The 18,487-nt window shown below is 32.2% G+C and overlaps 1 long non-coding RNA gene and 1 pseudogene across 2 annotated transcripts; one reads left to right on the top strand and one right to left on the bottom strand.

Annotated features, from left to right (window-relative positions):
• The first annotated feature begins 224 nt into the window (after positions 1-224).
• LOC148628356 (uncharacterized) lies at positions 225-2,951 on the top strand. Its single transcript, XR_015923127.1, has 3 exons — positions 225-491; positions 2,027-2,134; positions 2,693-2,951. It is a non-coding gene; the product is annotated as an uncharacterized LOC148628356 (long non-coding RNA).
• Positions 2,952-4,308: 1,357 nt separating this feature from the next.
• LOC148628357 (uncharacterized) lies at positions 4,309-17,709 on the bottom strand (annotated as a pseudogene). The gene is made up of 3 exons (XR_015923126.1): positions 16,729-17,709; positions 15,001-16,054; positions 4,309-10,227 (listed from the first exon to the last, which is right to left on the bottom strand). The product of XR_015923126.1 is annotated as an uncharacterized LOC148628357 (transcript).
• Between the last annotated feature and the right edge of the window lie 778 nt (positions 17,710-18,487).

Raw genomic sequence — 18,487 nt, forward strand, 5'->3', positions numbered from 1 at the left:
TTTCTTTCATCGTTTTTACGTGAGATTTTTTTTTTAAATAACTGATTAAGGGTAACCTTGAAATGCAATATGGAATTTAATGAAGTACACGTTCTTGTTCGGGCGACACTTCAAGCTACAGTGACGTTCTTCATTAATGTTACTTTGAAATGCACAATGCATGTCCTTCTTATCAGTTATTGACACATTAAGTCCTTCCTCTGAAAATGATTTGCGCACTTGTATTTAAGAATAGTTCGTTACAAGATAAGTAATTTGTACCAGACAAACAATGGCTGTTGGATTTAATTTTTTGTCTTTAATTCATATTGCAAATGTCGCCTGTACTTCATTTGAAATTAGCGAAGTAAATTCTGCAAATCTAGCAGAAAAAATTGAAAGTATTGAAGAAAACATATTAGTGATTAACAAAGAACTCATTCAAACAGATTATACTATTAAAAAGCAGACCAGGAAACACGAATTGGTTAAAGCAGAATTAGAAAACATGAGTGAGTATAATTATATTTCGGACCACTTCGGACTTAGGTTCTGTAGAATTCTTTCTCTGCATTATTTGAATTTGTTGATAAACTGTTTTGTCCTCGGTTCATATTTTGCCACTCTATGGCTTTAGCTAGTATAAAAGAATCGAATTTGAATACTCAGAATGAGATGAGAGAAGTTGATGTATTTAGAGAAGGCAATATTTCAATAAAATTAAACCGTCCTTAAATCTAGTATGGTTCTATATTTTATACAACCTCTTAACATTTCATATAAATATAGCCTAGCTGGCCGAGTGGTCTAAGGCTCTGGACTTTGTGCAGGCGGTATTGCCATAGATGGATGTCACAGCGGTACGAGTCCCACAGAGGGAACGACCAAAAAGTTGCATCGCAAATTTGACAGTTCTAACATCGTTGGGAACTTTTCAGACTCTTCTATATACATATATATATAAAGGTCTGAACAATTCCCAAGGTGTTAGAACTGTCAAATTTGCGATGCAAATTTTTGGTCGTTCCCTCCGCGGGACTCGAACTCCTTTGACATCTATGGCAACACCGCCTGCACTAAGTCCAGCGCCCTAGACCACTCGGCCAGCTAGGCTATATAATAATACAACTTTCGCTGGCCGGGTCATTCCTCCTCGTAGGATTAATCTAGGGCTTTAAGGTACGGGACAGTTCATCTAGGTGTTATTATGTAGGATAGAGGATCAAATTAATGACGCATATCACAACAAATCAATATTATACAAACGTCTCTATTCGCTACACTGCTCCATCGGATCAAATTGATACAGGGAAGATAATTTAAACGTATAGAAAGGTCTGAAAAATTCCCAACAACGTCCGAACTGTCGAATTTGCGATATGATTACTCTTTCTTAAAATCATACTTGCAATTTGAAAAAAAATGGTTTGGCCAACATGACTGTTTGTGACGTTTTACTGTATTGTTTACACCGACTTAAAAAATGGAACATTCCGAGCTTTAATGTTATATCATACACTAAACTATCCTTTTCTTCATGTTTGTAGAAAATTAAGGTTCTGTTATATGTAGTTTATATATACCATTCAGATAATGGCCAAAATCTACTCGCATAATCAATAAAAATACGTGTCTCAGATAGGTGATTTGTTTTCTCATGCAAGAAACGGATTTACTTAACAAAGGTCAGATTTTTTTCTATCAAGGACGATACATATGAGCATCCCTTTTTGAGAACCCTATCATATAGAAAAAGTAATCAAATGAACCAAGATTCTAGGGGAAATAAAAAGAATGTAATCCAAGGACAATGACCAGGCATGGAAAACAGACAAACACGACAAAGAACATAAAGTAACTAAAATAATACATAAATGAGCAACTCGGTCCAAAAATGGGGAGCATGGACCAGGTGCACCAGTTGGGCAGGAAAGCATTCGTCGATGAAATGTTCTGTAAAGCAAGACATTAATCATTTAACACTGAAAAGTGGTATAAAATAAGAAATTCTAGAACTATCGATTTTAATTTTTTATTTATATTTTAGAAACTGGTGCCGTGTCAATTCAGTGTAAATGTGCTAAAGTAGATATTTCTTACCTCAACGAAACGGTGGATTAATTTAAATATTTCATCACAGAAAGAAAAACAAGGGGTATAGTTATCATTAAATAGAAAAAAAATATAAATAACTTCAAGATAGAGTAGAGTGATAATGAAAAATGAACGAAACGGAGTAAGCTTACGAATTAGCTGCGTTTGTCGTATACAAAGGTCACGATGCAATGCGGACTGAGCGGGGTATGTAGATTCCTGTATCTAATGTTCTTTGCAGTTAATCAGATTTAACAAATCGGTTGAGAATACATCATTTCAATACTTGTTTAGAAAAAAAAATTACAGTTTAATAGTTAATACAAATTTCTCACTGATTATGAGGGTATTAACAAGAATAAGAGTAATTTAGGAAACTAAGATTTTGTAGTAATTAAAAGAATATATTCCAAGGATAAAGATTAGACAGGGAGAATAGACACACATAAAAAAAGAACATAATAAATACCTTAAACATATCCAATATTTATTTTTAAATTCATATTTTAATGATACGTCGTGATCTTGTCAAAGAAAAAACAGTTTTTTCTCTTGTAGAGTCTTCAGGAACAGGAACTGTTTCTACATTGTTTGTACATTTTTATTTCTTCCATTTTAGCTCACCCTGATTCTAATCACATTCTGGAGACGGAAATTGTAGTCAACAATTATTGGCTTACCGCCTTACATACCAGTGCTCACATAGCTAACTCTAGATATATTAGGGATCATGGAACAGCTGGGGTGTTAAATATCTTCATGCCGGTGATAGAGTTTGGGTTAAAGTTAATCAGAATGTACATGGCGTATCAGGAACCATGGTAGTACAAGATTTCTCCTCCTTCTCTGGATTTTTAATTAAATACAAAAAAGATGTAAACAAATTACACATCGTTCATTTTAGGTATTAAGTGTACATTATTTAAGTGTTTTATACAAACCTATTCATTCAAACTTGAAATCAACTCAAAGCAATTAAAACGAGGCCGTACTTCAATATGCAGCAACAGTCAACAAAAATTAGAAATTAAAAAAAGCACGAAGCATGAAAAACTAAAGAAAAGATCATTTGACCGGATAGGTAAATATCTGTTATCATAGTATTTTTTATTACTTAATTTGATTGCTTAAATCTCATCTTGGTAAGACGGGTTATTTTCCATTATCTTACTTTGTACTGTGACGTCATTTTCGTCGATCGGTATGCAGTCCACAATTCAAATAATACTAAACTAAAAGGGTTTTGATGAATCCTAATATTGACTTTAAGCTAATATGAATTAAATTATAAGGATTCGTTATATTTTATAACCAAGTTATGCTCGCATAATAGTACGTTGGCTAAGATAACCTCCATGTACCCCCTATTCATCAATCATATGTATGATTTTCAGCTACCCTTATACCTCCCATTTACGAATCTTTTTGTCGCCAAATAATAAACCATAACACTTTTTGTTTTGGTTTTTTTTTTTGGTTTTTGTTTTTTTTGTTTTTTAGGTTTTTTTTTGGTTTTTTTTTGTGTTTTTTTTTTTGTTTTTTTTTGGGGGGGGGGTTGGCTACTTTTTATACCTCTTTGACGGAAAAATCCAGTGTTTACGTTTTTTTATTCTTCGAACTTCTTTCTTTAACATGCAGTAAATTGTCATATATAGAGGTATTAACAAGTAGCCTTATGTCTCAATCAAAAGAACCCCAGAAGTATTAATAGTGATAATACTAAAAAGAAAGTACTCAAAAAGGCATTCTTTACTGAAGTGAAGATACTCTATGGGTATTGACATAAAATAATATGTTAATTTAAGCGATTTTTCAGTGGGGTAGGGGTACATTTTTGTATGTATTATTTTAGTTACTTTATGTTCTTTGTTGGACTATATGCTGATACCTATATGCATTTAATATCTACATAATCATTCTTTCACAGAAAGGCTTAGACGCTCAAACAATCGACTCACAGAAGTATCGGCTTTTTGACCCAGTCGGGTAGAAATATAGGCTTATACTGAAAAAAGAATCCGAGAATATTCTTTCTTTCAAATTTCGGCAATGGAAGGAATAAATCTACCTGAAAACACCATAAGGTTGATGACGGGTGCTGTGGACCTTCTCAGCCCATGGATTATAACCAACTGCGGGCAGTTTACGCTTGCTCTTAAACCGCTTTTGGGTTTATAAAGCGTACATTGACCTAAAGTTGTTTATTCCGCATAACCCGATCATGTATTTAAACAATTATTTAATATAATCATCCAATATTTATTTTAACTTTCTATCTAGACTTTCTTGAATATATTTCTTTCCAATAACAATTGATTTTTAACAATACACACATGTTAAGTTAATAACAACTTTTTTATTACCAAGGCTATTTCATTAAAATAATACTTTAGTTGTTATTTTTTTATTTACTGTTAGAAAGCAATTTGGCTATTTACACTTGAAATACCTTTTAATTTACTTTATTAATGACCACATCATAGAGACGTTGATTAATTTAACGTAGGTCCGGTTTCAGCTGATTGTGACTTTCACTAACTAAAATTGTTTAATTGATATTAATAAATAGATGTGGTAATTAAAAAAAAATAGCAAGGTAATACAAGAAGAAAATTGCAAAAAAAATATTTATCATTTCCATCCGCTTTCTAATTCATGTTGAACACTGCCATGGACTTGGATCGGCTATCACTATCATGATAAAATATTCAATAAACACACACACATTTGAAGTTTACTTAAAACATTACATACAAATTTATTACAACATTTCGTTGATATTTTTATACTGCTTTGTTGGGTAGATAGCAGTAGGGGATGCTCGGTAGAGTCTTTCTATGAATGAGACCACACAACAGAAATGACTCTAACGTCTTTGGTTGTGGGCTGAAATATATTAATATTAAAACTAAAATAAAGTTTTAATAATTTAATTTGTTCCTCGATGCACACATACAGATGATCTATATAAACAGATTAAACAGATAAAAACAATTCATACCAGTAAATAACTAATCGATATAATATTATAGTCCAAGTCACCTCAGATTGTTTGCGGTTTTTTGCGTTTATTTTTGTAATTACTTGACGGTTCCTTTCAAAAACTTGCCATTTTATTTATGTCGTTCTGTACTACGATTCCCCTACAATTATTTTTCGTTCTTACCTCCGAGATTGAAAAAATCCAAAATTTATTTTTCCTACGAGAATTTTGCATTGAATGTATTGTATATCCGCCATCTTGTTTCTATGGATATTTTGAAATGTTCCCTATTATCTCACAATTGAAGAGGTGAAATAACATGATTTCCCGCCATATTTCTGGTTCCCTGCTAATTTATTACTTTATGTGGTAAGACTCTTATTAAGTACCAGTTGTATCATTTTCATTCGGAACTTCTGGTTTTGTCTTTTACTAAAGGTAAAGAGCAGAAATATGGCGGGAAATCATGGTATTTCAGCTCTTCAATTGTGAGATAATAGGGAACATTTCAAAATATCCATAGAAACAAGATGGCGGATAAACAATACATTCAATGCAAAATTCTCGTAGGAAAAATAAATTTTGAATTTTTTCAATCTCGGAGGTAAGAACGAAAAATTATTGTAAGGGAATCGTTGTACAGAACGACATGAATGAAATGGCAAGTTTTTGAAAGGAACCGTCGAGGAATTACAAAAATAAACGCAAAAAACCGCAAACAATCTGAGGTGACTTGGACTATAAATAACATGTAATGAAAAGTGTCACTGAATTATAAATTGTCTCATGTACTGATAGAACTTATATTCGAGCATAAAATTATTGAATTATTGTTTTCTTAAGGACAAAATGAACACTGTCATAATGAAATCTATGCATAGGAACTTAATTGAATTAAAATAAGATAAACACTCTTAACACATGTGAATAATCAATAGAGAAAATAAAACACATACCTACAATGTATCATAATATTCGAAAAAGAGAAAAACATATCGAGTCTAAATTCAATTCTTTCAATGAAAAAACATGTGATCTGGGAAGAGACAGATACAACGTATTAAAACTTAATTCAGAAGAGACATTTTGTCATTAAAAGTTTAACTAAAATGTTTTACTCCAAAAATCGGAAAACATCTATTTACATGTACAAGGCCTACGTGGAGACACTATCAGGGGATCATAATGCATCGAAAATGAATCGAAAGAAAATGGTATAATTATGAAAGGGAAAGCTAATCATTCTTAAAACATATTTTCAAGTTACGCCTTACAGCATTTGCCATTCTATTGTCTTTGTTTTGGGTAAATTTTACCATAAATACATTTGACAATTTTGTCTCTGAAAAAGCTTCATGAATTAACTCCCTTTCATTATATAAAATAAGTCTTTCGATTTCCGATATAAGATAAAAAAAATGAAATTTAATAAATTGAAAACAATAAACAAAACAAAATCGTAATTATTTACATACCAACAAAAAGAAATAAAATAATCGTAATTAACTCTACAGGATCTTTAATATACGAAGCTTAAAATGAAGCATCTATAGATAAAGAAAATATAATTGTTTAAGTACATAAAGTAAGTAATTTAACATACCTGAAATATATTAATATTAAAACTAAAATAAAGTTTTAATAATTTAATTTGTTCCTCGATGCACACATACAGATGATGCGGCATCGAGCGAACATCGTTATTTATACAGGATTAGCAATTAAAATTTATTAACCAATAAAATCAAATCTTTTACAAATTTTGGAAAATGGTCAGTTGTCAATCGAAAATCTTGACCAATAATGTAGAACGTTCCATACATGTTTTTTTTTGTTTTGTTTTGTTTTTTTGTTTTTGTTTTGGCTTTTTAGGATTAAAATGTCAAACATAAGCAATCAGCTATTTACCCTGAGGTGTATGAAACATTAACTTAATTACATCATATATCCTGACTTAGATATAACTGCCAATATTTCAAAGGTTTCAGACAAAAGAGTTGATAGGAAAGCTTTTTAAAAATTAATCCTTATTACAAAATTTGCCCAACATTTAGTAAAAGTTTCAATGTAAAGTGCCAAAGGAAAGAATAGATAATTTATTATGTAAACGGACAAATAAAGAAATGTTTCTAAGTTATTTGTAGAATTTTATTAATAAAGCTAAATTACGAAATTCAAATTAAATGGAATTTGCGCATTTTATCTACTTTTGTTGAAAAGTATTATTTACAAAAATATACAAAAATCACTCTATGATAAATCTTCCCTACTACGAAAGCTTTGGACCCCAAAGCTAAATTATGAAATATTGTTTTGGGATCATTTATAAAAAATTGAGTTATGTTAACCCGTGGCAAGCGCCCCTCAGCATACATAAATAATTCACAAATTTATAAAAAGGAACCCTTTATGAGTATAGAATTTTAAGTGTTTTGTTATGAACATGTTTTACACTTTTAAAATACTTCTCTACATAATATCCATCTCTAAACATATAATTATTTAAGTATGTGTAGCTTCTTCTGAAAATATACAGTACTACAATGTCATGTTAATATACAAGAATCATACAGTAAATAAATTTACATTTTCAATATAATTGTTCATAATGTCAGGTAGGTAGAGTACTGTGGATCTGATAGTAACTTAAAAGAATACAAATAGTACTAAAACAAGCAATGTCTGTATAACTTACAATTGAGGATATAAAGAGTTTGATTTAGGTGTAATTTCACCTTGACCTTGTAACAAAGTACTGTAACCATTGTGGATAATCATAACGTAAGCACAAAATGGTTGACGTAAAATTTTACGCAATTTGAACCAAGACACAAAGTCAATAGTAATACATGTTGGTACAGATATAGTTTGCAATGTTAACTTATTTCGAACAGTAAAGTTTGTCCAACTAGCAATCAATTTACAAGTTGGGAATGAAGTGATACTGATATGATTTATAGTGGGTGTATCAATATCCCAATATGATGGACACAGAGATAATGAAAGTATGGGGATAATGACACATTGGCCACCACAAGTAATTTCTATAGCTAAACTAGTTCCTTGCTTCTTTTTTACTTTTGTAGATGCAAATGACAATAAGTATAAGTACGATTAAAACAACTATGCTAAGCAACACTGAAGCATGAAGCCATGAAAATTCATTTGTAATATAAGTAATAAGGTTACTAGTAGTTTGCGCAGAATTGAGTTTTGTGACATGTTCATTGTAAATAAAGGATGGAACAGTTTGAGATTTTACACTAGCAACTTGTTGTATAACTAGCAAAGCAGTAGCCATTTTGCGAACCTTGAAAAATAAGTATATACATGTAATAAATGATAAAAATCCAATACCTAATGCTACAAAAATTAAAATTGCATTGGTATCAGGCCAATCTTCAGCAAGAGTAATGTCTCCTGTTAGCAATGGTTCAGTGAGTGTTTGAAAAATTTGTTCATCTTTCTTGGCTGCTTGGGCCATTTTTGTTAGACTTAAATGTTCTTTGTGATCTGCTACAAGTAATTGTGACATGTTGTGGGTGTAAATTTTAAAATCTGGTAATTTTAGTGATATTTTTGTGGGGAAAGTGGTGTCTCCTAGAATGTTATTTAGTTTAGTGTGATTGAAAAACTCTGTTAGCAGTGCTAAGTTCACTGGGTGCATAACTGAAAAAGTAGATTGTGGGTCAAATATGTTAGCTTCATTATAACAGTTAATAAGTCTTGGTGCAAAATAAAGTGTTGATGAGTATAAAGAACATCGACATGGGACATGCACTTTGCAGAATGTGCAAGATGGAATTTGTTGAATATTATCTGGACATTTAAGTGTTAATTGATTATTATTTTTATATACAAGAACAGAAGTATGGGTTAGTTCTATTATCTTTGATGTTAAATGGTCTTGTAGAAATCTGAAGTCACATGTTTCTTTCACCATTGTTACGTTGTTATTAAAGAGAGCAATTAAACAGTTGGGTTTAGAGGAATGAGTTAGTTGAAGATTTTGAGAACAAAATACAGAAGATCCATGCACACAGTTAGCAATATCTTTAGTAGAAAGTTCCGTGAAATAGTCATTTCTATTAGTAATAGCAAAGAAGTTAGGTAGATTCATTAGTTTAGTAGCATGTGAAGAAGTATCATTAATTGGTACTGGAAGAGTTATCACTTTGTACAAATTTAAAGGTTTAGAATGAGCTGAAACTGGAAATCTTACAGTTATATAAAGCATTGAATGATTTCGAGCAAACATAAAGTTTGAGTGGGTATAGTAGTATGCTGGGTCAAAATGAGTAAGGTAAAATCCAGGATAAGATTTGGATAGAATTTGTTGGATTTTGTGCAAAACATGCGTAAATGAGTGCTTTGGGATTAGTAGTGGTGAGATTCTGCCTTCAACTAAGCTTTGTATGCTAGTTTGTAACTGGTTGAGGCTTTCTCTTAATATGTTAGCATCATTAACAAGAGTAATTAAGATTTGTGACATATTAGACATAGAATGCTGAAAAGAAGAAAGTGAGTTATAAAATGAATTAGCAACTTGTTTGATTTGTACTGAGTTTTGTCGTACGCCCTCCATAAGTTTGTTGTTCTATTATTTATAATGGACATGAAGGAGGACAAATGTGAACCATGTTGGTGTAAGGTGTTTGCCATAAGTATTGAACGTCTATTTAATTCATTTATGTGTTTTGCTAACATTTGAACATCACCCAATGTGGCTAAACCAAAAATACCTTTAGCCAAAGAACCTATAAATGGTAAAAGTGATCTTTGATTTCTCTTACTACCAAAATAATTTGTTTGGGGCACCAAAGCATGAATAGCTTTGATTGTCTCTTTCAATTGTGATTCCGTTGAATCATGTAAGGCATGTATAAAATTTACCATATTATTCATCGAATTACATTCATTTTTTATCTCTTCACAAAAATACATTTTAGATAATGTTACTTTTTTAGGCAATTCTACTTTGAAGGTATGAAGCCATGATTCTGTAGACATATGCAGGAATGACTCTTGTCTAAAAATAACACCATAGTTCAATCTTTGAACAATATTCATCTTTTCATCAATGGTTTGTGTTGTAGCAGGTTTGATCACTAGAGCAGTTATAAGGACCATGATTGCCAAAACTATGGTATGTTGAAAAGTTCCAAATTTACCTACAACGAGACAAAAGGGAAAAAAAATTAGTGTGATGAATGTCAGGGGATGAATGCACACCTGCAGAATGTACACTCTAGCACTATGAACTACAGAAACTGTAAAGGATTGACATCATCACAAATTTTATGAAGCAAAATTTGGTTTTGTTTTGAAAAATTTAAGCCAAAGTGGTCCAAAGTTATAAAATTGGGCGCCTAGAATTTTCAACATAACCTAGGAATGAAAAATCATTTAACTTAAAAGTATGGGTCAACTACTCTGGTTCAAGGATTCAAACTAGCTTATTCATTCATTTTATAATATTATAAATATATTTGTTCAATACAGTTTTACTAATACTTATATTTTATGATGTATGATTTTTCATACATTGTTTTTATATACTATTTATTTCTTTTTATGTTTAAAACATGACCTTCTTATTTTACCATTTTTAGTGAACCTGCTATTTATATATTGAAGAGAATTTTCATCAAAATTATCATCCGAGATCCATGATCTCGAACCATCAAGCCATTGTATTTCTCTTCTACCATGTTTAAGTCTACCTCTTAAAGCTTTATTAAAAGGATATGACTGAGTATCTTGGACTTTGTCATTTTGTACTCTTTTATTATTATTTGGCTGAACTGCTTGCTGAGTTTGAGGTCTAACAGGCAATGGGGTTTGCTGAATTTGAGGGATGTGTTGAGACTGGGAATGAGCATCTACCAGAGGGTTTTGATTTTCACCCTGCGGTTCTTGAATAACCACATTTGGTTGTTCATATTTCTCATTTTCATGCTGAGGTCTGACAACAACTGGTTTGTTATAATGTTTTAAGTGACATGCATTAATCATAGACTGATGAGGTTTCTTTTTGTTTATATCATACAGTTTGTATGTATAATTTTCACCTTTGTACATAATGCGATAGGGGCCTTCAAATTTGTCATACAACTTTTTAGACTGACCAACAGGGATTTTATTTATGGCTTTTAATACCAAATCACCAGCTTTAAAATCTGGAATTTTTGCTTTATGGTCATGTCTTTGCTTGTCAAGAATTTTTTGACGTTTATGATTTTCTTCAGCAATTTCATGGACAATTTCCAAATTTTTTGTTATCTCCTGAATGTGGTCTTTAGTGGCTTGTCCTAAATTGTCTTTTGGCACTAATGCAATGTCAAAGGGCAATTTCATGGGTTGGCCGAAGACACACTGGAAAGGAGATATTTCAGTTGCATTTAATGCAGGAGATTTCCGAATAGCCATCATAACACTTTGTAAGTAAATAGGCCATTTAGTGTGGTCCTTACCGCAATATGTACGTATAGTTTGAGCAATAGTTGAGTTTTGACGCTCAACCAAACCATTTGTCTGTGAATGATAAGAAGAAGTATGATGTTGTGTAATTTGAAAAATCTCACAAAGAGCATTTACTATATGCGACATAAAATTCCTACCCCTATCAGAAAATAAGATACGGGGTGCTCCATATCGACAAATGATTTGGTCATAGATAACTCTTGCTACTTCTTGTGCATTCTGTGTTCTCAAAGGAAAAGCTTCAGGAAAGCGGCTGAAAGCATCAATCATTAACAAAACGTAACTATATCCTTCAGCACTTTTTGGCAGTGGACCTAAAATATCAATCTACCACCTTTCAAACCGTTTGACAGGAGGCATGGACCCTAATGGAGGGTTAAACTGGTTATAGTTACGCTTTGCCATCTGACAGCGATTGCAAGATTTTACATAATTTTCAACATCAGCATAAATTGTCTGCCACCAATACTTGAAGCGTATTGATTCATGAACCTTGTCAACTCCAAGGTGTCCGCCACCTGCAAGAGAATCATGGTAGGAACGCAGAACATCATTTCGCAGTACCTGTGGGATACAAAGTTGTCTAGTAAACTTTTGTTCTTCAGGCAATCTTTTGCATCTTCTCTGATCTAAATGAAACAAAAGGCTATTTATTATTTCATATCTGTCAGCTTCAAATGACACCTTTCTGGCATTCTTATCATCATCTGGTAACTCTTTATCTACAATATAGTTGATAATATTCTTAAAATCTGGACAATCTTTCTGCATCTGAAAAAGAGCTTGTCTGTTGTCTAAAGCTTCATCAACTTTGTCCTCGGTAACAGGTGCTACTACTGCAACTGGGTCATCTGGATAAACAAATTCAACCATGACACGTTGAAATGAATGATCATATTCTGGGTTCTGCTTTGTGACCGGAATGGTCAGCTCAGAAACTGAAAAAGCTGAAATATTTGCATTTCTTTGTTCATTTGTTGACTGTTTGAGATCTCGTATCAGCATTTCTTTTCTAATACCTTCTGAAATAGCAAAAATGATATCTTCGAATTCATTGGGTTCTGAAATAGGAGAAGGTTCAATTAGTTGTTCTTTATATTCACGCCTGCTTAATGCATCAGCTACACAATTTGCTTTTCCTGGTTTGTAAATAACTTCAAAATTATAATTCTGCAAAAACATAGACCAGCGACCAAGTCTGGCCGTAGGATTTTTTATATTATTTAACCAACATAAAGCTTTGTGGTCTGTTTGAATAGTAAACTTGTCATTAGACAAATATGGGTGGTACGCTTGGATTCCACATAGAATAGCTAAGCATTCTTTTTCTGTGGTTGTCCATTTCCTTTCACCTTTATTCAAAGATCTACCTCCATAGGCGATAGGATGCTCATTTCCCTCAGTATCTTTTTGACTTAGTAGAAAGCCTACTGCTGTGTCAGATGCATCACAAGTTAAAATGAATGGTTCAGATGTCTTTGGGAATGCCAATATTGGAGCCTCAAGAAGTTTTTGTTTCAAAGTTTCAAAAGAATTTTGGCATTCATCTGTCCAAGTGAATTTCTTGTCTTTACATAGTAAAGAATTTAGTGGAAAAGCAATTTTAGAAAAGTTCGGAACAAACTTCCGATAATATCCTATTAAACCTAAGAAACTTTTAACTTGCTTCTGCGTCTTCGGCACAGGAAAGTCCTTCATAGCTTTGGTCTTTTCTGGGTCCACCTCAACTCCATTTTTCGAAATGAAATGACCCAGAAATTTTAACCTCTGGACAGCAAAATGGCATTTCTTAGGCTGAAGCCTCAAGTTATGTTTATCAAGACATTCAAACACTTCTGTTAAATGAACCAAATGTATGTCGAAGCTCTCACTAAAAATGAGAATATCATCAATATAAACCAAAACAGATTTCCAATTCATTTCTCTGAAAATTGATGTCATTAAAGTTTGGAACGAAACTGGTGAATTCGCTAAACCATAAGGAAGTCTTTTCCATTCAAAAATGCCATTTTGAGTTATGAAAGCAGCTTTGTGTTTTGTTTCTGGATCCAATGGGATTTGCCAGAATGAACTCTTTAAGTCAACACAACTGAATATCTTTGCTTTAGATGCACCTATTGTGTCAAAAACACTTTCAAGTCGAGGTAATGGAAAGTTCATAGGTATTGTGATTTGATTTAATTTTCTATAATCAACTGCAAATCGCAGTTCTGTTGTACCTTTTTTCGCCACCAAAATTACTGGTGAATGCCAAACTGAATTTGATTTTTCAATGATATCATTATTTTCCATTTCTTCGACTTGTCGATTGATTTCAGCATTGACTTTGGCAGAAGCTCTGAAAGCTGGAAAGCTTACAGGTCTTGCACCAGGATATGTCTCAATCTTATGAGAGTAAGCATTTGTGACACCTAACTGACTAAGGTTATTTGCAAAAATATGCTTGTACTTTTCAAGCAGTGCAAGAAGTTTCTGTTTTTGAATTTCATTTAAATCAGATTTAGCAAGATCAAATTTTAATCTAAAGTCTTCCTGAACATGCTGTTTTAGATGGGTCATTTTCTGCCCTTTGTGCTTAAACTTAGCAGTTTTTGTGTCACCTTCAAAAGTAAGGATATCTGACTCATTGGCAGGAAAAACATTTGCCAATATTTCCCTTCTTTTAACTAACACATCAGTGTTAGTTGGATTTAACAGTTTCAGCATTGCTTTGCCTCTAGTTACTGTTGCAACACATTTTGCTCCTACTAAATGTTTAATTGCTAGTGTAGGTTTAGGTTCTAGTAAAACTTGATCTCCATGTTTAAATTTTGATATTGACACTGCAATGATGGACTCTGACCTTTTAGGAATTGTAACTGCTTCAAGAGTTCTAGCTAAACCTGAAACTTCCTGAATATGGCTTACAAGCACTTCTTGTCCATCATTTAAGTGCAATAAATGATGTGCTAAATCAATAGTTCCCTTGAAATGTTTTATAAAATCCCAACCTAAAATAAGAGAGTGGTGCACATTTTCTACTACATTGATAGGATAAATGAAAGTTTTGCCATGAATGACAATTGGGAGGTCAAGTTCTCCTAAAACATTTAATCTCTGACCACTGACACCTTTAATCATAATATAATTTGGTTTATTCAGCCTTGCTTTAGCATATTTTGTTTTGTCCAATAGTTCCTTATTAACAATGCTGATGCTTGCACCAGTGTCAATAAGGGCATGGGTTTTCCTATTGTCAATTTTCACATCAATAGAATTTGTTTGCAGAGGGGTTGTAAATCCTACATCAGGACATTCAGTATCTCTGTGCCCATCCTTAGAACAATGCCTATGGACAGGCGCGAATCCCTAATTTGTACTATATCTACCCCAACATGCAGGAGCTATGTGACCTCGTTTTTGACACTTATTGCATGTTTTAGTTTTAGCAAAACAAGTAAAAGGTGATCCACAGTACTTACCGCAACGATGGCATGGTGGATTCTGCATATGAACTGGTTTGATTGGGCCCCACATTTGTTGTTGTGGATTGTAATGGTTTTGGGCTGGTCTTTGGAATGTTTGTGGAATTTGTTGACGAACCCAGGATTGTTGTTTTCTTTGCTGCACAAAATTCCTCGAATTTCTGGGTTGTTCAGAATGTACCGCTGTTATTTTGGCATCCAATGTCAATTGTTCGAATTTTTTGTCTATATGTTGAGTCAGCAAATTAACTTGTGTTGAAAGATCCTCATTGTTTGAGTTGGTGACTAACAAGGTGGTTTGAGCCAACTCTGCTTGTTTTCGTAGTTCTTCAATGTCAGATGGGTCTTGTGGAATTACTATTTTTCCAATGGCAGGTTTGAGTCCTTTTATGGCTTTTGTTAGGATGCTTTTTTCTGGAAGTTGTGCCTCCCCACAAATTTTTGTAATTCGATGTATATAGTCATCTACCGTTTCAGAATGTCCTTGCCGTATGTCCATTAATTCCACATTAAGGGCTGGAGGGGTGAATCTAGCAAAAAGTTTGCTCTTTAGATCCTCTAAGGTGTTGATTGAATTTTTGACGCGTTCATACCACTCTGCTACTTGACCTTCGAGGAACAGGGGGAAAGCCTCCAGGATTTGCGGTTCAGTCCAGTGCAAGAAAGAAATGTATAGCATCAGATTTTTGAACCACTGAATGACAGAATGTCTTTTTCCATCAAATTTAGGGATGGATTGAATTGTATTTAAGCTTACATTGTTGACTGGTTGGAGTGGAGCCAAGTCTGGTGTACCAGCAGAGGATGATGCAGATGAGTTGCCTTCTCTAACCACAGATGTCGAAGGAGCTCCTCCAATCATGTTGATATCTTCTCTGGTCTGAGCTCTGGTTAATACCATAAGTTGCACACTATCACTGTTAGGATCTTTTGTTTCTCCGCCACTTTTTATACTGCTTTGTTGGGTAGATAGCAGTAGGGGATGCTCGGTAGAGTCTTTCTATGAATGAGACCACACAACAGAAATGACTCTAACGTCTTTGGTTGTGGGCTGAAATATATTAATATTAAAACTAAAATAAAGTTTTAATAATTTAATTTGTTCCTCGATGCACACATACAGATGATCAATATAAACAGATTAAACAGATAAAAACAATTCATACCAGTAAATAACTAATCGATATAATATTAAATAACATGTAATGAAAAGTGTCACTGAATTATAAACTGTCTCATGTACTGATAGAACTTATATTCGAGCATAAAATTATTGAATTATTGTTTTCTTAAGGACAAAATGAACACTGTCATAATGAAATCTATGCATAGGAACTTAATTGAATTAAAATAAGATAAACACTCTTAACACATGTGAATAATCAATAGAGAAAATAAAACACATACCTACAATGTATCATAATATTCGAAAAAGAGAAAAACATATAGAGTCTAAATTCAATTCTTTCAATGAAAAAACATGTGATCTGGGAAGAGACAGATACAACGTATTAAAACTTAATTCAGAAGAGACATTTTGTCATTAAAAGTTTAACTAAAATGTTTTACTCCAAAAATCGGAAAACATCTATTTACATGTACAAGGCCTACGTGGAGACACTATCAGGGGATCATAATGCATCGAAAATGAATCGAAAGAAAATGGTATAATTATGAAAGGGAAAATTAATCATTCTTAAAACATATTTTCAAGTTACGCCTTACAGCATTTGCCATTCTATTGTCTTTGTTTTGGGTAAATTTTACCATAAATACATTTGACAATTTTGTCTCTGAAAAAGCTTCATGAATTAACTCCCTTTCATTATATAAAATAAGTCTTTCGATTTCCGATATAAGATAAAAAAAAATGAAATTTAATAAATTGAAAACAATAAACAAAACAAAATCGTAATTATTTACATACCAACAAAAAGAAATAAAATAATCGTAATTAACTCTACAGGATCTTTAATATACGAAGCTTAAAATGAAGCATCTATAGATAAAGAAAATATAATTGTTTAAGTACATAAAGTAAGTAATTTAACATACCTGAAATATATTAATATTAAAACTAAAATAAAGTTTTAATAATTTAATTTGTTCCTCGATGCACACATACAGATGATGCGGCATCGAGCGAACATCGTTATTTATACAGGATTAGCAATTAAAATTTATTAACCAATAAAATCAAATCTTTTACAAATTTTGGAAAATGGTCAGTTGTCAATCGAAAATCTTGACCAATAATGTAGAACGTTCCATACATGTTTTTTTTTGTTTTGTTTTGTTTTTTTGTTTTTGTTTTGGCTTTTTAGGATTAAAATGTCAAACATAAGCAATCAGCTATTTACCCTGAGGTGTATGAAACAATCAACTTAATTACATCATATATCCTGACTTAGATATAACTGCCAATATTTCAAAGGTTTCAGACAAAAGAGTTGATAGGAAAGCTTTTTAAAAATTAATCCTTATTACAAAATTTGCCCAACATTTAGTAAAAGTTTCAATGTAAAGTGCCAAAGGAAAGAATAGATAATTTATTATGTAAACGGACAAATAAAGAAATGTTTCTAAGTTATTTGTAGAATTTTATTAATAAAGCTAAATTACGAAATTCAAATTAAATGGAATTTGCGCATTTTATCTACTTTTGTTGAAAAGTATTATTTACAAAAATATACAAAAATCACTCTATGATAATATTATATGGACAGAATATGGTTTAACAAAATTTTTAATAACTTCCGACTCTATTATAATTTTTTTGTTATATTTAATTATAATCAGAGATCATCGAAGGAAAAAAGGAAATTCTAAATCGCACACAGAAAAAGGTAAGTAGTCCATTTAACCGGTAATCTGCACTCTTTTCCTTTCATCTTGTCGACATATATTTTTCTTTCTCAGATACATAATCGGAAATATCCATCAAATTAATGGAAATTATTTTGACCTTTCAAATCTTCTTAAGAGATTAAAATGAAAATGGCGTCACGCACCAACAGTCTGTTGTTGCACATTTGATATTTTACTTTACTTTTACACAACAAAGAAGTTAAAAACTTCAAATGCACTGGAATGAACACCACAAAGCAATATTTGATTTCCGATTACCAGAAGAATAGTTGCTTATGATAATATCATGTGGACCATCTCACATGATATTGTCCGTATTAAAATCGAAAATAACTATATCCACTATATCCAGAAAATGTTATGAGTAACATGGGTGAAAAATTCTACATGACTTTCGATTACACAAAGGTAATCACTGCTTACTCCTCAGTGTGCAAAACTGCATAATGTTATCGTGAGACATGCGTTCTACGCCTTAGCTAAGGTCACATGATATGCATAGATAAAATCTTAGTGATAATGACTATTTGAACACGTCCGTCTGTTCTCTTTGATATGACAGCAAACCAAATCAAGGACTAGATTAAGACTAGATGAAAAAAAAAACGTTGAAACG

Source organism: Perna viridis, chromosome 1, assembly GCF_037379345.1.
Source record: "Perna viridis isolate PV_CMFRI_1.1 ecotype Kerala chromosome 1, ASM3737934v1, whole genome shotgun sequence".
Taxonomy (NCBI): domain Eukaryota; kingdom Metazoa; phylum Mollusca; class Bivalvia; order Mytilida; family Mytilidae; genus Perna; species Perna viridis.